This window comes from Chiloscyllium plagiosum, chromosome 25 (assembly GCF_004010195.1).
Source record: "Chiloscyllium plagiosum isolate BGI_BamShark_2017 chromosome 25, ASM401019v2, whole genome shotgun sequence".
Classification (NCBI taxonomy): Eukaryota; Metazoa; Chordata; class Chondrichthyes; order Orectolobiformes; family Hemiscylliidae; genus Chiloscyllium; species Chiloscyllium plagiosum.
The window spans coordinates 52,823,398-52,841,478 of record NC_057734.1 but is presented as its reverse complement, the minus strand read 5'-3'; the positions used below and the strand labels follow the sequence as shown (position 1 = coordinate 52,841,478).

The 18,081-nt window shown below is 42.4% G+C and overlaps 1 pseudogene; it reads left to right on the top strand.

Annotated features, from left to right (window-relative positions):
- LOC122562438 overlaps nt 1-18,081 on the top strand; it is an 88,353-nt pseudogene that overhangs the window by 26,708 nt on the left and 43,564 nt on the right.

Here is an 18,081-nt window from a genome sequence, read left to right as displayed (position 1 = left end):
ACCCACCCTGCTGTAACTTTAGATGTTCCTTATCATCACAGTTGGTTACCTGCAAAAGGGTGATATCAACCATCTCTTTCCTGAGACTCGAGAGTACTTTTTTTTCTCTTGACTGGCAAGTGACTCCCCTTAATATCCCAGGTGCACCATTTAAAAAGAAATTAGCCATGTCCCTCTATAACAACCTTTGAATCCAGAGTGGAAGAACCCTACTTACAACACATTGAGTATTAATAAATAAAGACTCATGGAGCCTAGAAAATACACACACTAAAACTACATTAACAGAGCTTCCAAAAATTACATCTACTAAAAACCAACAAACTAAACCAAATACAAAGGACACTTGATGGAGAACTCTACCCCTGCCCACAGGGAGCGTTTACTCTACCCACACACACCTCCATAACTTCTCCTAGCTTGAGGTGTGCCCTAGACTCCAGCATAGGAGAAAAGAAAAACCGGTATTATGAAGAATACCTAACCCATCCGCAACCATGCATTAACTTCAATCAAAACTGGATAAAATCCCACAACGCATTCTGTAATAAGAGAGAGAAGTACACAAAAAAGTAGAAGAAAAACCATTATTGTCCATATCCTTTAAATCATCCAGTCTATTTTAAAGTGTCCAGAAAGTTTTTCGCTTTATCTGATGAATCAAATAAATGCACAGACCCATCATGGGTAAAACGGAATATCGCTGGGTATCTTGCAGAGTACTGAATACTAAGATCCCTCAGTCTCATCAGCTCATCAAAGGACATCCTTTTGTGAATCACACTGTAGAAAAGCCAGAGGAGGCCAAAGCTGTGGCCATGGACACGTCCAATGCTGCAGGGGAATGTCCTGCATGTTGCGATTTAGTCGATCCATTGCCTCTAGCCATCTTCCCTTGCTGGAGGAAAGGTATGTAGCAACTCTACTAATATTTAATTATCAATTTTCCCAAGATAGTTTAGGTGAGGAGGGTAAAAGCACCACTTTGCCTGAGTTGTGGTGCAGAGCTCAGCAAGGCAGCCCTGTTAGATCTCCCCCATCTTGGATCTCTCCCAGGGGGCACAGTTTTAAGGTGAGAGAAGAAAGATTTTAAAAAAGACATGGGGGGCAACTTTATTTTTTTACACAGAGTGGTTCATGACTTTCCAAAGGAAGTGGTGGATGTGGGTACTTTTCACAACGTTTAAAATGTATTTGGCTAAGTACATGAATAGGAAAGATTTGGAGGGATCTGGGCAAGGAGCAGGCAGGAGGATCAGTTTAGTTGAGATTATGTTTAGCATGCTCTGGTTTGTCCAAACGGTCTGATTCTATGTATGATTCTGATTCTAAGACTATCTAATTGATTGGCAAAACAAATGCAAGGGTCTGAATGGCCTCTTGTTATTCCTGTGTTTGGACATCTGACACTGATTTCATTGCAGGGATATTCTGAGGCAGAATGCCTCAGCTGTGGATGCTGCCATTGCCAGTTTGCTCTGTGTTGGACTCATGAATGCACACAGCATGGGGATTGGGGGAGGCTTCTTCATGACCATTTACAACGCACAAACAGGTAGGTGCCATGTTGCTCCATTTGTATCTTTTACCTTCATCCTACCACTTCGTTAATTTGAGATTCTCCGTGCAACTCAGAGGAACAAACTATTGCAGACTGATCATTTGAAATGCTCCATGTAGTTGCCAACAGTTAACAAATGTAAATTAGGTGTTAGTCTAATTCTTTGCACGCTTGAAACTGTTCAGCAAGTGATGTCCAATCACTGAATAGCATCCAACATTAAACAACATGTTCTGAAGTTTGAAAGCATGGCTGGGTGTGTATGTCAGTGCTGTCTATTCTGGACTGCTGCAGCTTGATATGATCTGCGTGAGATGTATAGCCTTCATTTACCTGTCTGTAAATATATCTGGCTTCTAGCAAATATAATTGTGCTGCACTGCCACTGCACTGTGATACTCTTAAGTATGTGTAATTCTCACTATCCTGTGAGATAATGTCTGTCAGTGATCATATCAAATCACATCATTTATTGCTGTGCTTCCCACACAATAGCTACACAAATAAATAAACTGATATGAAATATAATGTATTGGAAATATTCAATAGAGTTAACATTTTGACTTTGATCAGATGTTCAGAAAAAAACGTAGTTTTATCCTATCTACCCCTGTCCTTGCCTTCAGAACTTTGTACACCTCGATCAAAATTACCCTCACCCTTCCCTGCTCTTAAAAAAAACTAACCCCAGCCTTTATTGTCTTTCTTCCCAGCTGAATTGCTCCAGGCCAGACAACATCCCAGTAAATCACTATTACATTCTTGGTGGAATCTTGTATGTTTCAATAAGGTTTCCTCTCAATCTTTCAAATTCCAACTAATACAGGTCCAACTAACTTGGTCTAATGCTATCTGATGAATTCCTGATGAAGGGCTTATGCCTGAAACATCGATTCTCCTGCTCATTGGATGCCGCCTGACTTGCTGTGCTTTTCCACCACCACATACTCGACTAGTGTTATCATTGCTTGGAATGTTAATCTAGAGACTCAGGAATGTTCCAGGGACCTGATTCAAATCCCACCATGGAAGATGGTAGAATTTGAACACAATAAAAATCTGGAATTAAGAGTCAAAAGATGATCACTTATCCATTGTCAATTGTTAGGAAAAACCCACCTGGTTCACGAACATCCTTTAGAGTAGGAATCTGCCATCTCTACCTGATCTGGCCCACGTGTGACTCCAGACCAACAACAATGTGGTTGACTCTTAACTACCCTCTGGGCAATTAGGAATGGGAAATAAATGCTAGACTAGCTAACAATGCCCTCAACCTGTAAATGATGTTTTTAAAAATTCTCCTTGAAAAACTGTTGCTGCATACCTGGGATCAACTTAATAAATTTTCTGTGACAGGCTTCCAATGTAAGGTCGCATTATTAGATAATGTGACCAAAACTCTGCACAGTATTCAGGTTGTAGTTTAACTAATGCCTTTGTATAGCCTTAGTAAGGCTGTCCTATTTAAAAATCCATTCACTTTGAAATATATGCCATTCGATCATTTGTCTTCCCTATTATCCGCTGAATATGGATGCTAGCTTTTTGTGATTTATGCATGAAGACTCCTAAATACCTTTGTATTGTAACTTTCTGCAGTATTTCTCCATTTAAATAAAATTCCACTCCTCTGTTCTTCCTGCTAAGGTGCACAACCTCACATTTTACCATATTATAATCTATTAACAAGTTTTGCCCACTTGCTTCACCTGTCTATATTCCTTTGCATACTCTGTGTCATCCTCACTGCTTGCCTTTCCACCCAGTTTTGTGTCATCCACAAACTTGATGAGAATATATTTCCTTCACTAGTCCAAATTATTAATATATATTATAAATAATTGTGGCACTAGCACTCAACTGGTTACAAGTCATAATCCTTAAAAATTCCTCCTGTTATCCATCTCTCTATCTTCTATTAGTTAGCCAGTCCTTATTCCATGTTAATATACTACCGCAAACACCATGGGCTCTTATCTTATGTACCTAGACTTGTGTGATATTTGGGCAGCACAGTGATGAGCACCATTGCTTCACAATGCCAGGGACTCAGGTTCAACTCTAGCCCCAGGCACCTGTCTGTATGGAGTTTGCCTGTTCTCACCATGTCTGCACAGGTTTCCTCCAGGTGCTCCTGCTTCCTCCCACCGTCCAAAGATGTGCAGGTTAGGTGGATTGGCCATGCTAAATTGCCCATAGAGTCTAAGGATGTGTTAGCTAGGTGGATTAGCCATGGGTAATGCAGGTTTACAGGGATAGGGTAGGGTAGGGGATGGGTCTGGGTGGGATGCTCTTCGGAAGACTGGTGTGGACCAAATGCCCTGCTTCCATACTGTAGAGATTCTACAATTCTATATTACATCCACCGTTTCCCCTTTATCATGCTTACTACCTCCTCAAAGAATTCTAGTAGATTTGGCAGGCATGCTTTCCCCTTCATGAAGCTATTCTGACTCTGCTCTACAAGTCCCTGGTGAGACCACACTTGGAATATTGTGTCCAGTCCTGGTCGCCCTACTATAGGAAAGGTACAGAGAATTTGGAGAGGGTGCAAAGAAGGTTTACCAGGATGCTGCCTGGACTGAAGGGATTGCCTTATGAAGAAAGCTCGGACCTTTCTCTCTGGAGAGGAGGAGGAAGAGAGGAGACCTGATCGAGGTATACAAAATAATGAGAGGAATAGATAGAGCCAGAGACTTTTCCCCAGGGCAGAATTGACTGATACGAGGAGTATTAGTTTGAAGATATTAGGGGGAAGATATAAAGGGGACGTCACAGGTAAGTTCTTTACGCAGAGAGTTGTGAATGCATGGAATGCGTTGCCAGCGGTGATGGTGGAAGCGACTGCTGGACATACACAAGGATAGCAGTGAGTTGAGGGGTGCGTAGGTTAAGTTACTATATTTTACATTAAGATTAAACCTCAGCACAACATCATGGGCCAAAGGGCCTGTTCTGTGCTGTACTTTTCTATGTTCTATGTTCTTCAATAACGAGAGGGCATGCTCTCAAGGTGAGAGGTGGAAAGTTTAAGGGGGATGCATGCGACAAGTACTTCACACAGAGGGTGGTGGGCGTTTGTAACGCATTGCCAGCAGAGGTGGTAGAGGCAGGCACGATGGATTCATTTTAGATGCGTCTGGACAGGTGCATGAGTAGATGGGGAGCAGAGGGATACAGAGGGAATTGACTGACAGGTTTAGACAGTACATTTGGATCGGCTCAGGCTTGAAAGGGCCGAAAGGCCTGTTCCTGGGCTGTAAATTTTCTTTGTTCTCTTTGTTCTAAAACTTTTCTAAAACTCTTTACTACTTTGTTTGTTTCTTTTTAATTTTATGCCATCCTTAATTTCCCGAGTTAATTTATTAACTAATCTGGATCTCCTTCCTCAAATCCTCCTTCTTCTTTGGGATATACATATTGTTCATGAATTTTTTTTTTTAAATTTCAGCCTTTGCTCCTCAACTATCTTTGCTGTTCTGATAAATTAAAAAAAAAACCTCACTGTTTCCTCCTCAAAAAAACATGCGTACTGGAGATTTGAAACAAAAGCTGAAATTGCTGGTGAAACTCAAGCAAAGCTAATGTGTCGTGTCTGCTGGGTGAGAGGGGAAAAATTTAAAAGAGACTTAAGGTGTGGTGTGTGTATGGAATGAGCTGCTGGGGAGGTCTTTTTATTAGATTAGATTCCCTACAGTGTGGAAACAGAGGCTGGTACAATCACAACATTTAAAAGGCATCTGGATGAGTATATGAATAAGAATGGTTTAGAGGAATGGTCAAGTGTTGACAAATTGGACTAGATTAGTTTTGGATTCTATGATTCTATGATATCTAGTTGGTATGGATGAGTTGGACTGAAGGGTCTGTTTCTGTGCTGTACATCTCTATGACTATGACTTTTCACCTTTTGCGGTTAGTCTTTTCCGAGTCCAGTTCAGTTAAATATGTCCTCATTCCTTTGTAATTGCACTTAAGTTAGCACAGTTGCTTCTGACCTAAATTTATCCATCTCAAACTAAATACTAAATTCTCCCATGTTCGTTTACTGTTTCCTCAAAATCTTTTACTCTAAAATCATTTCATTACACCTGCTTCATTATACATTACTGGATCCAAAATAGCCTTAACCCTGGTTGGATCCATAACGTATCGTTCCCAGACACTCTGCCATATATACTCTATGAATTCTTCCGCATGGCTACCTCTGCCAATTTGATTTTCCCAGTCTACTCACATGATTTTTTTTTACATGTGCTGATTTATTCTGTCTTACAGTATGGCTACTTTCGGGGTATCTGTAGACTACTCCCAGTGTTGTCTTCCCCTCCTTATTTTGCGCCTCCATCCATATTGATTCTGCATCTTCTGCTCCAAGATCATTTCTTGCTATAATACTTATTCCATCTCACACTAGCAAAGCTGTTCCACAACCCTTTCCTTCCTGTCTGTATTTTTTTATAAATCACATTCCTCTCAATGTTTAGGTCCCAGCTTTGATCTCATTGTAACCATGTCTCCGTATTGGCTGTAAAACATATTCATTAAACTCTTTTTTTTTGCTATTAATTCATTATGCACATTTAGAACCATTCATTTTGTCTTTTAACATTTTGAGCCTATTAACTATTGATTTTCTATGCATCTATGCTCTCTCCTTTTCTGTTTCATTCTGGGTTTGTTATCCAAATAGCTGCCCAGTGATGCTGCCATATCTCTTGCTTTGTAAGTGTATGTTTCCCCACTCCAAGACCCCTCCCTCTGATTAGTTTAAAGCCATTATTATTCATTTTGCCAGTACACTGGTCTTAGCACAGGACAAGTGAAGGCCACTGGAACCATCCCTTTCTAGCCCAGTGCTAATGTCAGTGCCCCCTGAACTGAAACTAATTCCACCCACATTAATGTCTGTGCCATGTATTTAACTCCAGTTTATGCCAGTTTGCCCATTGTCCAGGTAAATCCAGAGATTATTAACTTGAATGTTCTTTTTAATTTTAACTTGCAAATATTCAAAATCCTGGAGCAGAACTTTCTCTTTAGTCCTATCAATGTTGCTGATATTAATATAAATGACAACAATTGGGTCTTATAGTTTCATAGTAATAGAAGCAGGAGTAGATCATTTGGCCCATCAAGCCTGCTCCACGATTCATTAAGATTATGGCCAATCTATCCAACATCTCAGCTCCTCCTACCTACATTATCTGCATTTTGAGCAAAATTAGAGTGTATCTGCAAATACAATTCTGCAAATGCAAATTCACCCCATAGACATATATATGTGTATGTGTGTGTGTGTTTGTGCGCATGTGAGGGGGAGAGCGAGAGGGTGTGAGTGTGTGGTTAGAGAATGGGTAGAGATCAAAAGGGAATTTACACATGGATACGGGGTGCGGGTGGGGGGCAGGCACAGATGCTAAATGAATACTTTGCATCTGTGTTTACAAAAGAAGGGAATGCTGCCCAGGCCAGTGTGACAGAGATAGAAACTTTGTCACTTGAAGGGTTTGTCACAAAACTCGCCCCTTTTTTTTCTCTAAAAGCTGTTCCTTGGCTCAAGGAGATTCTGTCCTTGATGTTTTTCAGGAGAAAGTGAGGACTGCAGATGCTGGAGTACCAGAGTTGAAAAATGTGGTGCTGGAAAAACACAGCAGGCTTATGCCCGAAACGTCAATTCTCCTGCTCTCGGATGCTGCCTGGCTTGATGTTTTTCAAGCAAGCAATAAACCGGGCCGGACTCTGATCAGTTTGGTTTAGTACAGAGAAGAGAAGGATTTTGAGAGGCCTTTTCTTTATATGTGAACAGATGAGACTTCAGGCCAAAGTGGTCATGCTTTAGAAGTGACCTGTATAAAGAGACCTGTCTAACTAGCTGTGCTGAGCAATTTTGAACTGGGAAGCTCAACAGGGAGCTGTGTGGAAACTCTCTTTTCTGCTCTTCCAATTCAACCTGTAAGCATATGTTCCATTTATATTGGTTTTTAAAGGGAGTTTGCTTATTGGCACTGTTGTGTATATTTGGAACAGCATAACTAAGTCTAGTTTGATGGGCTGTTTTCTGTAGGGGTTCTTTATTTTGTTCTTTGTGTTTCATAGTGTAATTTTGTGAACAACTTTTGGTCTGTTTTAAAATCTAGTAGTCGATCTAGCTAACGTACTGCAGGTAATTTTCACTGTACACTTACTAAAATAAATTACAAAGTTAGGTCTAGATCTGCCTGCTTAAGAATGTTTTGTGTGGTCTGGCCTAGTCCATAACAGGTTCAAAATTTATAAGGATGAAGTCTTGGATAGATTGTTAATACTAAATGTTTACAAGGCACAAGGACTGAATGAGCTGCATCCACAGATGTGATGGAAGAGAGAGTAGAAGTTGAGGGGGTACTAGCCACAATCTTTCAGTTTTCACTGGGCTCTGAGTAGGTTCCAAAAGATTGGACAATTGTAAATATAAATGGCCTTGTTTAAGAAAGGTAGCAAGGATAATCCCAGCAATTACAGTCCAGTTAATTTAACTTTGTTGGTGGGGAAACTTCTAGGAGCAGTTATTTAGGATCGAATCAATAGTCACATGGAAATAGGTTGGTTAGGAGGAGTCAGCATAGCTTTCTAAAGAGGAGGTGCTGGTGTTGGACTGGGGTGGACAAAGTTAAAAATCACACAACACCAGGTTATTGTACAACAGGTTTATTTGGAAGCATTAGCTTTTGGAGTGCTGCTCCTTCATCAGGTAGCTGTGGAACAGAATCATAAAACACAGAATTTATAGCAAAGATTACAGTGTCATGCAACTGAAACGACATATTGAACAAACCTAGATTGCTGTTAAGTCTTTCATCTTTTAGAATGGGTTGCAGGTTTCGGTCTATTAATATGTAAATCCCAGAACTTCTTTTAAGTCACATTCTCAAGATAACCTAACACCCTATATTCTCTTTTCAGGTCCTTCTCCCTTTCCCTACCTTTTTAATTGGTATACCATGTGTACCAAGACATCTGGCTGCTCACCCTCCCCCTTAAGAATTCTGTAAATTTGATCCGAGACATCCCTGACCCTGGCAGCTGGGAGGCAACTTTCCGCCTGGGAGTCTCGTTAACATGGTTTGTGAGGAGCTGGAATTTGGTGCACTTCCCACAGATAACGTCAGCAGGGACACCCTAACTTAAGAGTACAGGGATAGGAAGGTTGATTTGATTTGGCTGGCTGTCTCCATGTCATAACACTGTAGGAAATTGTCACCGTCTCATTTCTGCACTGCTTGGGACAATAGCAAACTGCATAAAATGTGTTCAGCACATACAATAGTGAGATGTTAATTCATAAAAATAGACCCCTTGACACTCACTAATGAATACTTTGGGTGGAAAATCTGACTTTTCTTTGTCTATCAACAATCTCATTCTTTCTGATCTTGCTGTATCTTCTAAGTGGACTCATCGTTGCTCATATCATTCGGGATTGGAAATATTTTCCCCACTTAGTCTGCTTACACATCTGCTGAAAACAGAAAAGCAGTAACTGGTTCCTTTCTTATTAAGATGTAAAACAAAAACATTATTAAGACTGCAGTTATAACAGGGCTACTGGTCTGTCTCTCAACAGTGAAATATTTTGCAATGCCAATGGCAAAATACTCCAGGAAAACGAAATAATCACACTTCCAAGATTAGCTGCAACTTATCAGGTTCTGGCAGACGAAGGAGCTGATGCAGTTTACAACGGATCTCTCTCCGAACAGATAGTGACTGATATAAGGAATGCAGGTGGGGAAGGCTCTTTTTGAATTCATTGACTAACTTTGAACATCATTGGCGAGGGCATGTTTAGAACATAGAACTGTTCTAAATTGTGGGCCATTTATTTTAATCTAAGATCAACCTAACCTACACACCCCTCAATTTACTGCCGTCCATGTGCTTGTCCAGCAGTTGCTTAAATGTCCCTAATGTCTCTGACTCTACTACCACCCCTGGCAGTACATTCCACGCACCCACCACTCTGTGTAAAGAACCTACCTCTGACATCTCTCCTATTCCTACCTCCAACCACCTTAAAATGATCACCCCTCGTGACAGTCATTTCTGCCCTGGGGAAAAGTCCCTGGCTATCAACTCTATGTCTCTCATTACCTTGCACACCTCTATCAAGTCACCTCTTTTCCTTAAGCCCTAGCTTAAGGACATGCCCTCCGATCCAGGCAGCATCCTGCTAAATCTCCTGTGCAACCACTCTAAAGCATCTCCATTCTTCCTATAATGAGGTGACTGGAACTGGACACAATATTTCAAGTGTGGTCTAACCAGGGTTTTATAGAGCTGCAGCAAAACCTCACAGCTCTTAAACTCAATCCCTTGTTAATGAAAGCCAAAACACTATACACTTCCTTAACAACCCTGTCAACTTGGGTGGCAACTTTTGAGGAATCTATATACGTGAGCGCCATGATCCCACTGTTCCTCCACACTGCCAAGCATCCTGTCTTTAACCCTGTATTCAGCATTCAAAATTGACCTTCCAAAATTACTCACTCGCATTTATCCATGTTGAACTCCATCTGCCACTTCTCAGCCCAGATCTGCATCCTGTCAATGTCTTGGATCTTGCAACAGCCCTCAACACCATCGACGACACCACCGACCTTTTGTGTCTTCGGCAAACTTACTAACTGCCCCTTCCACTTCTTCATCTAAGTCATTTATAAAACTACAAAGAGCAGAGGCCCTGCGGAACACCACTGGTCATCTACCTCCAGGCAGAATACTTTCCATCCACTCCCACTCACTGTCTTCTTTCGGCTGGCCAATTCTGTATCCGGATAGCCACATTTCCCTGCATCCTATATCTCCTAACTTTCTGAATGAGCCTACCATTGGGGAGCCTTTTCAAATGCCTTACTGAAATCTATATACATCACATCCACTGCTCAACCTTCATCAGCTTGTCTCATCACATCAAAGAACTCAATAAGGCTCGTGAGGCATGCCCTGCCCCTCAGAAAGCAATGCTGACTATCTCTAATCAAATTATATTTCTCCAAAGTTAAAAATCACACAACACCAGGTTATAGTCCAACAGGTTTATTTAGAAGCACTAGCTTTCGGAGCACTATTCCTTCATCAGGTAATTGTGGAGTATAAGGTTGTAAGACACAGAATTTATAGCAAAAGTTCACAGTGTGATGCAACTGAATTTATATATTGAAAATTATCTGGATTGTTTATGTCTGTCATCTTTTAAATGACCATGTTGGTTTCAGTTCTTTCATGCATAAACCCTGGGATACTGACTCAGTAGACAAATCTTCCAACAATCTACTTTTCTGCAGCTGTGATGCCATCTGTAATTAACAATGCTACTCCTCCTCCTCTTTTACCCCCCCCCCCACCTGTTCGTTTTAAAAGATCTAAACCTTGGAACATCCAGCAACCATTCCTGCTCCTGTGAAATCCATGTCTCTGTTGTGACCACAACATCGTAGTTCCAAGTTCTGATCCATGCTCTGAGTTCATCACTCTTATTTCTGACACTCTTTGCATTGAAACAGACACACTTTAACTCATCCCTTTTCCCTATCAACTCTGTATCCTTCCTGACAGACTCTCTGCATTCTAATTCTGCCCGTTCAACTTTCCTCTGATCTGTAGCTCTGGTTCCCATTCCCCTATCAAACTAGTTTAAACCTTCCCGAAGTGCTCCAGCATATCTCCTGCCCAGGACATGGTGCCCCTCCAGTTTAAGTGCAACCCGTCCTTCATGTACAGGTTCCACCTTCCTCAATGATCTACGTATCTGAAGCCCTCCCTCCTGAACCAGTCCTGTAGCCATGTGTTTGGCTGCACTCGCTCCCTGTTCCTCCCTCACTAGCACGTGGCACCGGTAGTAATCCTACATTACTACTCTGCTCGTTTTGCCTTTTAGCTTCCAACCTAACTCCCTGAAATTGCTTTTTTAGATCCTCATCCCTTTCCCTAGCTATGTCATTAGTTCCAATGTGCACCACAACTTTTGACTGCTCACCTGCCCCTTTCAGAATCTTGTAGAATTGATCAGAGACATCCCGGACCCTGGCACCTGGGAAGCAACACTCCTTCCGGGAGTCCCGTTTGCGACCATAGAATCTTCTGTCTATTCCTCTTACCCTTCTAAGCCACAGAGCCAGGCTCAGTGCCAGAGACCTAACCACTATGGCTTTTCCCTGGTAGGTCGTTCCCCACAACAGTATCCATAATGATATATTTATTATTGAGAGGAACAGCCACAGGGGGTCCCTACACTATCTGCCTGTTCCCTTTCCATCCCCTGACTAGTCCATCTACCTTTTTCCTGTAACTGGATTGAGACTACCTCCCTGTAACTCCTCTCTATTACCCCCTCCACCTCCTGAATGACCCAACATTCATCCAGCTCCAGTTCTAGTTCCTAATGTGGTTTCTGAGGAGCTGGAGTTGGGTGCACTTCCTGCAGGTGAAGTCAGTGGGGACACTAGTGGTGACCCTAACACCCACATCCTCCAGGAAGAACATGCAACTGCCCTAACATCCGTTCCCACTGTTCTGAATTCCCCAAAGAGACTATTGAAAAATCTAGCAACCTTACCAAATCAGCGCACAGAACCGTTTTCTTTTGGTTAGAGGTGGAGGATGGGTCGGAGACACTACCTAAGTAGTGTTTTGGATAAAGCGACCACCCAAATATATTTCCTTACCTAGTCAGCAGTTCCATGTCAGCTCAGCATGTGCTCCACCTATTCACGAGAAAAGTTATTAAAGGATTGATTTACCTTGAACTGCTGCAGACCATGTGCCTTTGTTGTATCGATAGTGAAGTTAACTAAGGTGTATAGCGTTTTGGTACTGCAGCAATTAAGGCAAACTGATATATTTCCAAGTCAGGACTGTGCTTGACAGGGAGGGGGGCTTTCAGGTAATGGTGTTCCTGTGTGCCTGCCCTTGTTCTTCAGCATGGTGGAGTCATGGGTTTCAAATTAGTTGTCAATAAGCAAAACAAGGATTGCTGGAAAAGCTCATCAGGACTGGCAGCAGCTGTGAAGACAAATCAAAATTAACGTTTCAGGTCTGGTGACCCTTCCTGATGAAGGGTCTCTTCGTGGATGCTGAGCTTTTCCAGCAACCTCTGTTTTCATTTCAGATTTACAGCATCCGCAAGTCGGCACTGTGGCACAGTGGTTAGCACTGCTGCCTCGCAGCGCCAGAGACCCGGGTTCAATTCCCGACTCAGGCGACTGACTGTGTGGAGTTTGCACGTTCTCCCTGTGTCTGTGTGGTTTCCTCCGGGTGCTCCGGTTTCCTCCCACAGTCCAAAGATGTGCAGGTTAGGTGAATTGGCCATGCTAAATTGCCCGTAGTGTTAGGTAAGGGGTAAATGTAGGGGTATGGGTGGGTTTCGCTTCGGCGGGTCGGTGTGGACTTGTTGGGCCGAAGGGCCTGTTTCCACACTGTAATCTAATCTAATCTAATCTAAGTCTTTTGTTTTTAGTTGTCGATAAAGCCTTGGCGAGTTGTTGCAGTGCACCTTGGAGATAGTATTTGCACTGCAGATGGTGCTAGTGGTGGAAGGGAGTACTAATCCAGTGGCTTTCTTTTCCCTGAATGGTGATCAATTTCTTGTGTTGTTAGAACTGTACTCATCTCGGCAAATATTTCATGCTACTCTTGGTTGACAGGTTTTAGAGTGGAGGTTGAAATGATTGGCCTCCAACAACCATAAACATTTTCTTTCTGGAATAGGTCCAACTGCCAGAAGTCATTGTGCACATTGGCACAAATGACACAGGTAGAAATAGAGATAATGTCGTGTAGAGTGATTATAGAGAGCTAGGGAAAAAGTTTAAAAACCAGGAGCTCAATGGTGATGATCTCCAGATTACTTCCAGTGCCACATGCCTGTGAGGGTAAGGACAGGAGGCTATGGCAAATGAATGTGTGCAAAGAAAAAGCCAGGGCACTGTAGACCAATAAGCTTAACATTTGTGGTAGAACATAGAACAGTACAGGCCATTTGGCCCTCGATATTGTGCCGACCTTTTATCTTACTCCAAGATCGAACTAACCTAGGTACCCTTCGTTTTATATCATCCATGTGCCAAACTATGAGTCGCTTAAATATCCCTAATGAATCTGACTCTACTACCAGTGTTGACAGTGCATTCCACATACCCACCACTCTCTGTGTAAAGAACCTAACTCTGACATTTTCCCTAAACTTTTCTCCAATCACCTTAAAATTATGCCCCCGCGTCATTAACATTTCCACCCTGGGAGAAAGTCTCTGGCTATCTACTCTACCCATGCCTCTCATCGTCTTGTACACCTCAATCAAGTCACCTCTCATCCTTCTTCACTCCTTCGAGAAAAGCCATAGCTCCCCCAATCTTCCTTTACCTTCAAACAGCTGCTCCAAATCTATATTCCCCAGCTCCTGCCGAATTTTGCTACAGATGGCCTTTTCCAGTTTAGCACTATTCCTTTAGGACTATTCTCGTCTTTGTCCATGAATATTTGAAAAATTACGGAATTGTGATCACTATTCCCAAAGTAAACTTCAACCACCTGGCCCAGCTCATTTCCTAACACTAGGTCCAGTATGGCCCCTTCCAGAGTTGGACTATTTATATATTGCTTTAGAGTGTGGTAGTGATAGGAGATTTTAATTTTCCCAATATTGACTGCGATTCACTTAATGTTAAGAGGTCTAGATGGAGCAGAATTTGTAAGGAGTGTCCAGGAGGGTTTCCTAGAGCAGTATGTAAATAGTCCAACTCAGGAAGGAGCCATACTGGAACAGAAGGATCTTGGGGTCCACATCCATAGATGCCTCAAAGTTGCCACCCAAGTTGATAGGGTTGTTAAGTAGGCATATGGCGTGTTGGCTTTCATTAGCAGGGGAATTGAGTTTAAGAGCCGCAAGGTTATGCTGCAGCTCTAAAAAGCCCTTTTTAAACCACACTTGGAATATTGTGTTCTGTTCTGGTCACCTCATTATAGGAAGGATGTGGAAGCTTTGGAGAGGGTGCAGAGGAAATTTACCAGAATGCTGCCCACTCAAGGCCAAAGGAGGGAAGTTATGCATGGAGTCAGAGAAAATGGGTCAGATTATTAATGGTACTTTCGAACATAGAACATTACAGTGCAGTACAGGCTATTCGGCCCTCAATGTTGCGCTGACCTATGGAGCCAATCTGAAGTCTTTCACTCCTACATTATTCCATTTTCATCCATATGTTAATCATGACCATTTAAATGCCCTTAAAGTTTGCGAGTCTACTACTATTGCAGGCAGTGCCTTCCACGCCCTTACTACTCTCTGATTAAAGAAACTACCTTTGACATCTGTCCTATATCTAGCACCCCTCAATTTACAGCTATGTCCCCTCATGCTAGCCATCACCATCCGAGGAAAAAGGCTCTCACTGTCCACCATATCTAACCCTCTGATTATCTTGTATGTCTCAACTAAGTCACCTCCCAACCTTCTCTCTAATGTAAACAGCCTCAAGTCCCTCAGCCTTTCCTCATACGACCTTCCCTCCATACCAGGCAACATCCTAGTAAATCTCCTCTGAACCCTTTGCAAAGTTTCCACATCCTCCCTATAATGCGGTGACCAAAACTGATCACAATACTCCCAAGTGCAGCCATCAGAATTTTGTACAGCTGCAGCATGACCTCATGGCTCTGAAACTCAATCCCTCTACCAATCAAAGCTAACACACTGTATGCCGCCTTAACAAACCTATCGACCTGGATGGCAACTTTCAAGGATCTATGTACCTGGACACAGAGATCTCTCTGCTCATCTACATTATCAAGAATCTTACCATTAGCCCAGTACTCTGCATTCCTGTTATTCCTTCCAAAGTGAATCACCTCACGATTTTCTACATTAAACTCCATTTGCCACCTCTCAGCCCAGCTCTGCAGCTTTTCTACGTCCATCTGTAAGCTGCAACGTCTTTCAGCACTATCCACAACTCCATCAACCTTAGTATCATCTGCAGATTTACTAATTATTCTTTTAAGCCCTCATCCAGGTCATTTATAAAGATGATAAACAGCTGTGGACCCAAAACACATCCTTGTGGTACACCACTAGTAGCTGAACTCCAGGATGACTACTTTCCATCAACCACCACCCTCTCTCGTCTTTCAGCTAGCCAATTTCTGATCCAAACCACTAAATCACCCTCCATTCCATGCTTCCATATTTTGTGCAATAGCCTACTGTAGGAATCTTATCAAACATCTTACTGACATCCATATACACCACATCAACTGCTTTACCCTCATCCACCTGTTTGGTCACCTTCTCAAATAATTCAATAAGGTTTGTGATGCATGAACTACCCTTTACAAAACCATGTTGACTATCCATAATCAACTTATTCCTCTTGAAATGATTGTAAATCCTGTCCCTTATAAACTTTTCCAACACCTTTACCTACAATTGAAATAGGGCTCACTAGTCTATAATTACCAGAGTTGTGTCTACTCCCCTTCTTGAACAAGTGGACAACTTTTGATATCCTCCAGTCTTCTGGCACTATTCCTGTAGACAATGATGGCATAAAGATCAAAAGGCGCAATCTCTGCAATTTCCTCCCTGGTTTTGCAGAGTATCCTAGGATAAATCCCATTCAACCCAGGGGACTTATCTATTTTCACACTTTCCAAAATTGCTAACACCTCCTCCTTGTGAACCTCAATCCCGTCTAGTCTCATAGCCTGTATCTCAGTATTCTCCTTGATAGCATTGTCTTTTTCCAGTTTGAATACTGACGAAAAATATTCATTTTGCGCTTTCCCTATCTCCACGGATCCCATGCGCAATTTCCCAGTACTATCCTTGATTGGCCATAATCTTTCTCTAGTCGTTCTTTTATTCCTGATATACCTAGTTTTAGGGTTTCCTTGATCCTATCTGCCAATGACTTCTCATGTCCCCTCCTGGCTCTTCTTAGCTCTCTCTTTCGGTCTTTTCTAGCTAATTTGTAACTCTCAAGTGCCCTAACTGAGCCTTCACTTCTCATCCTAACATAAGCCGCCGCCTTCCACTTGACAAGAGATTTAACTTCTTTAGTAAACCATGGCTCCCTTGCTCAACTTCTTCCTCCCTGCCTGACAGATACATACTTATCAAGGACATACAGTAGTTGTTCCTTGAATAGGCTCCACATTTCAGTTGTGCTTTGCACCGGTATTCACCGAGGAGAGGGACATTACGGATGTTGAGGTTTGGAATAGATGTTTGGTTTCTCTAGGTCAAGCTGGCATAAGGAGGGAGGAAATGTTGGGTATTCTAAAAGGCAATAAGGTGGACAAGTCCTTAGGTCTGGATGGGTGCCATCCAAGGTCACTGAGGGAAGCGAGAGAGGAAATAGCTGAGGCTTTAATGGATACCTTTGTAGCATCCTTGAACATGGGTGAGGTCCCAGAGGACTGAAGAATTGCTAGTGTTGTCCCCTTGTTTAAGAAGAGTAGCAAGGATAATCCAGTATACCGGTGAGCCTTACATCAGTGCTGCTGGGGAAGATACTGAGGGATAGGATCTATTTACATTTGGAAGAAAATGGGCTGATCAATGACAGGCAACATGGTTTTGTGCAGGGAAGGTCAAGTCTTACCAACTTAATAGAATTCTTTGAGCACGTCACAAAGTTGATTGAGGGAAAGGCTGTAGATGTCATATAGCGTCAAGAATAGAGTGGTGTTGGAAAAGCACAGCATGTCAGGCAGCATCCGAGGAGCAGGAAAAGCCACGTTTCTGATGAAGGCCTTTTGCCCAAAATGTGGATTTTCATGCTCCTTGGATGCTGCCTGACCTGCTGTGCTTTCTTAGCACCACTCTAATCTTGACTCTAATCTCCAGCATCTGCCTTGTAGGTGTCATATACATGGACTTCAGTAAGTCATTTTATGAGGTTCCCCATGATAGGCTAATGGAGATGGTGAAGTCATGTGGCATCCAGGGTATAATAGCTAGATGGTTAGAGAACTTCCTGAGTTACAGGAGACAGAATAGTAGCGGAAGGGAATTTCTCAAAATGGAGAACTGTGACCAGTGGTTTTCCACAGGGATCAGTGCTGGAATCACTGTTGTTTGTGATATACACAAATGATGTGGAGGAAGGTATAGGTGGTCTGATTAGCAAGTTTGCAGTTGACATTAAGATTGGTGCAGTAGCAGATAGTGAAGGGGACTGTCAGAGAATGCAGGAGAAAGTGAGGACTGCAGATGCTGGAGATCAGAGCTGAAAATGTGTTGCTGGAAAAGCGTTAGAGAATGCAGCAGAATATAATTAGATTAGAGAGTTGGGCGGAGAAATGACTAGGTGGAGTTCAATCCAGGCAAATGCGAAGGGATGCACTTTGGAAGATTCAATTCAAGAGCGGACTATACGGTAAATGGAAAAGCTCTAGGAAAAATTGATATGCAGAGAGATCTGGGTGTTCAGGTCCATTGTACCCTGAAGGTGGCAATGCAGGTCAATAGAGTG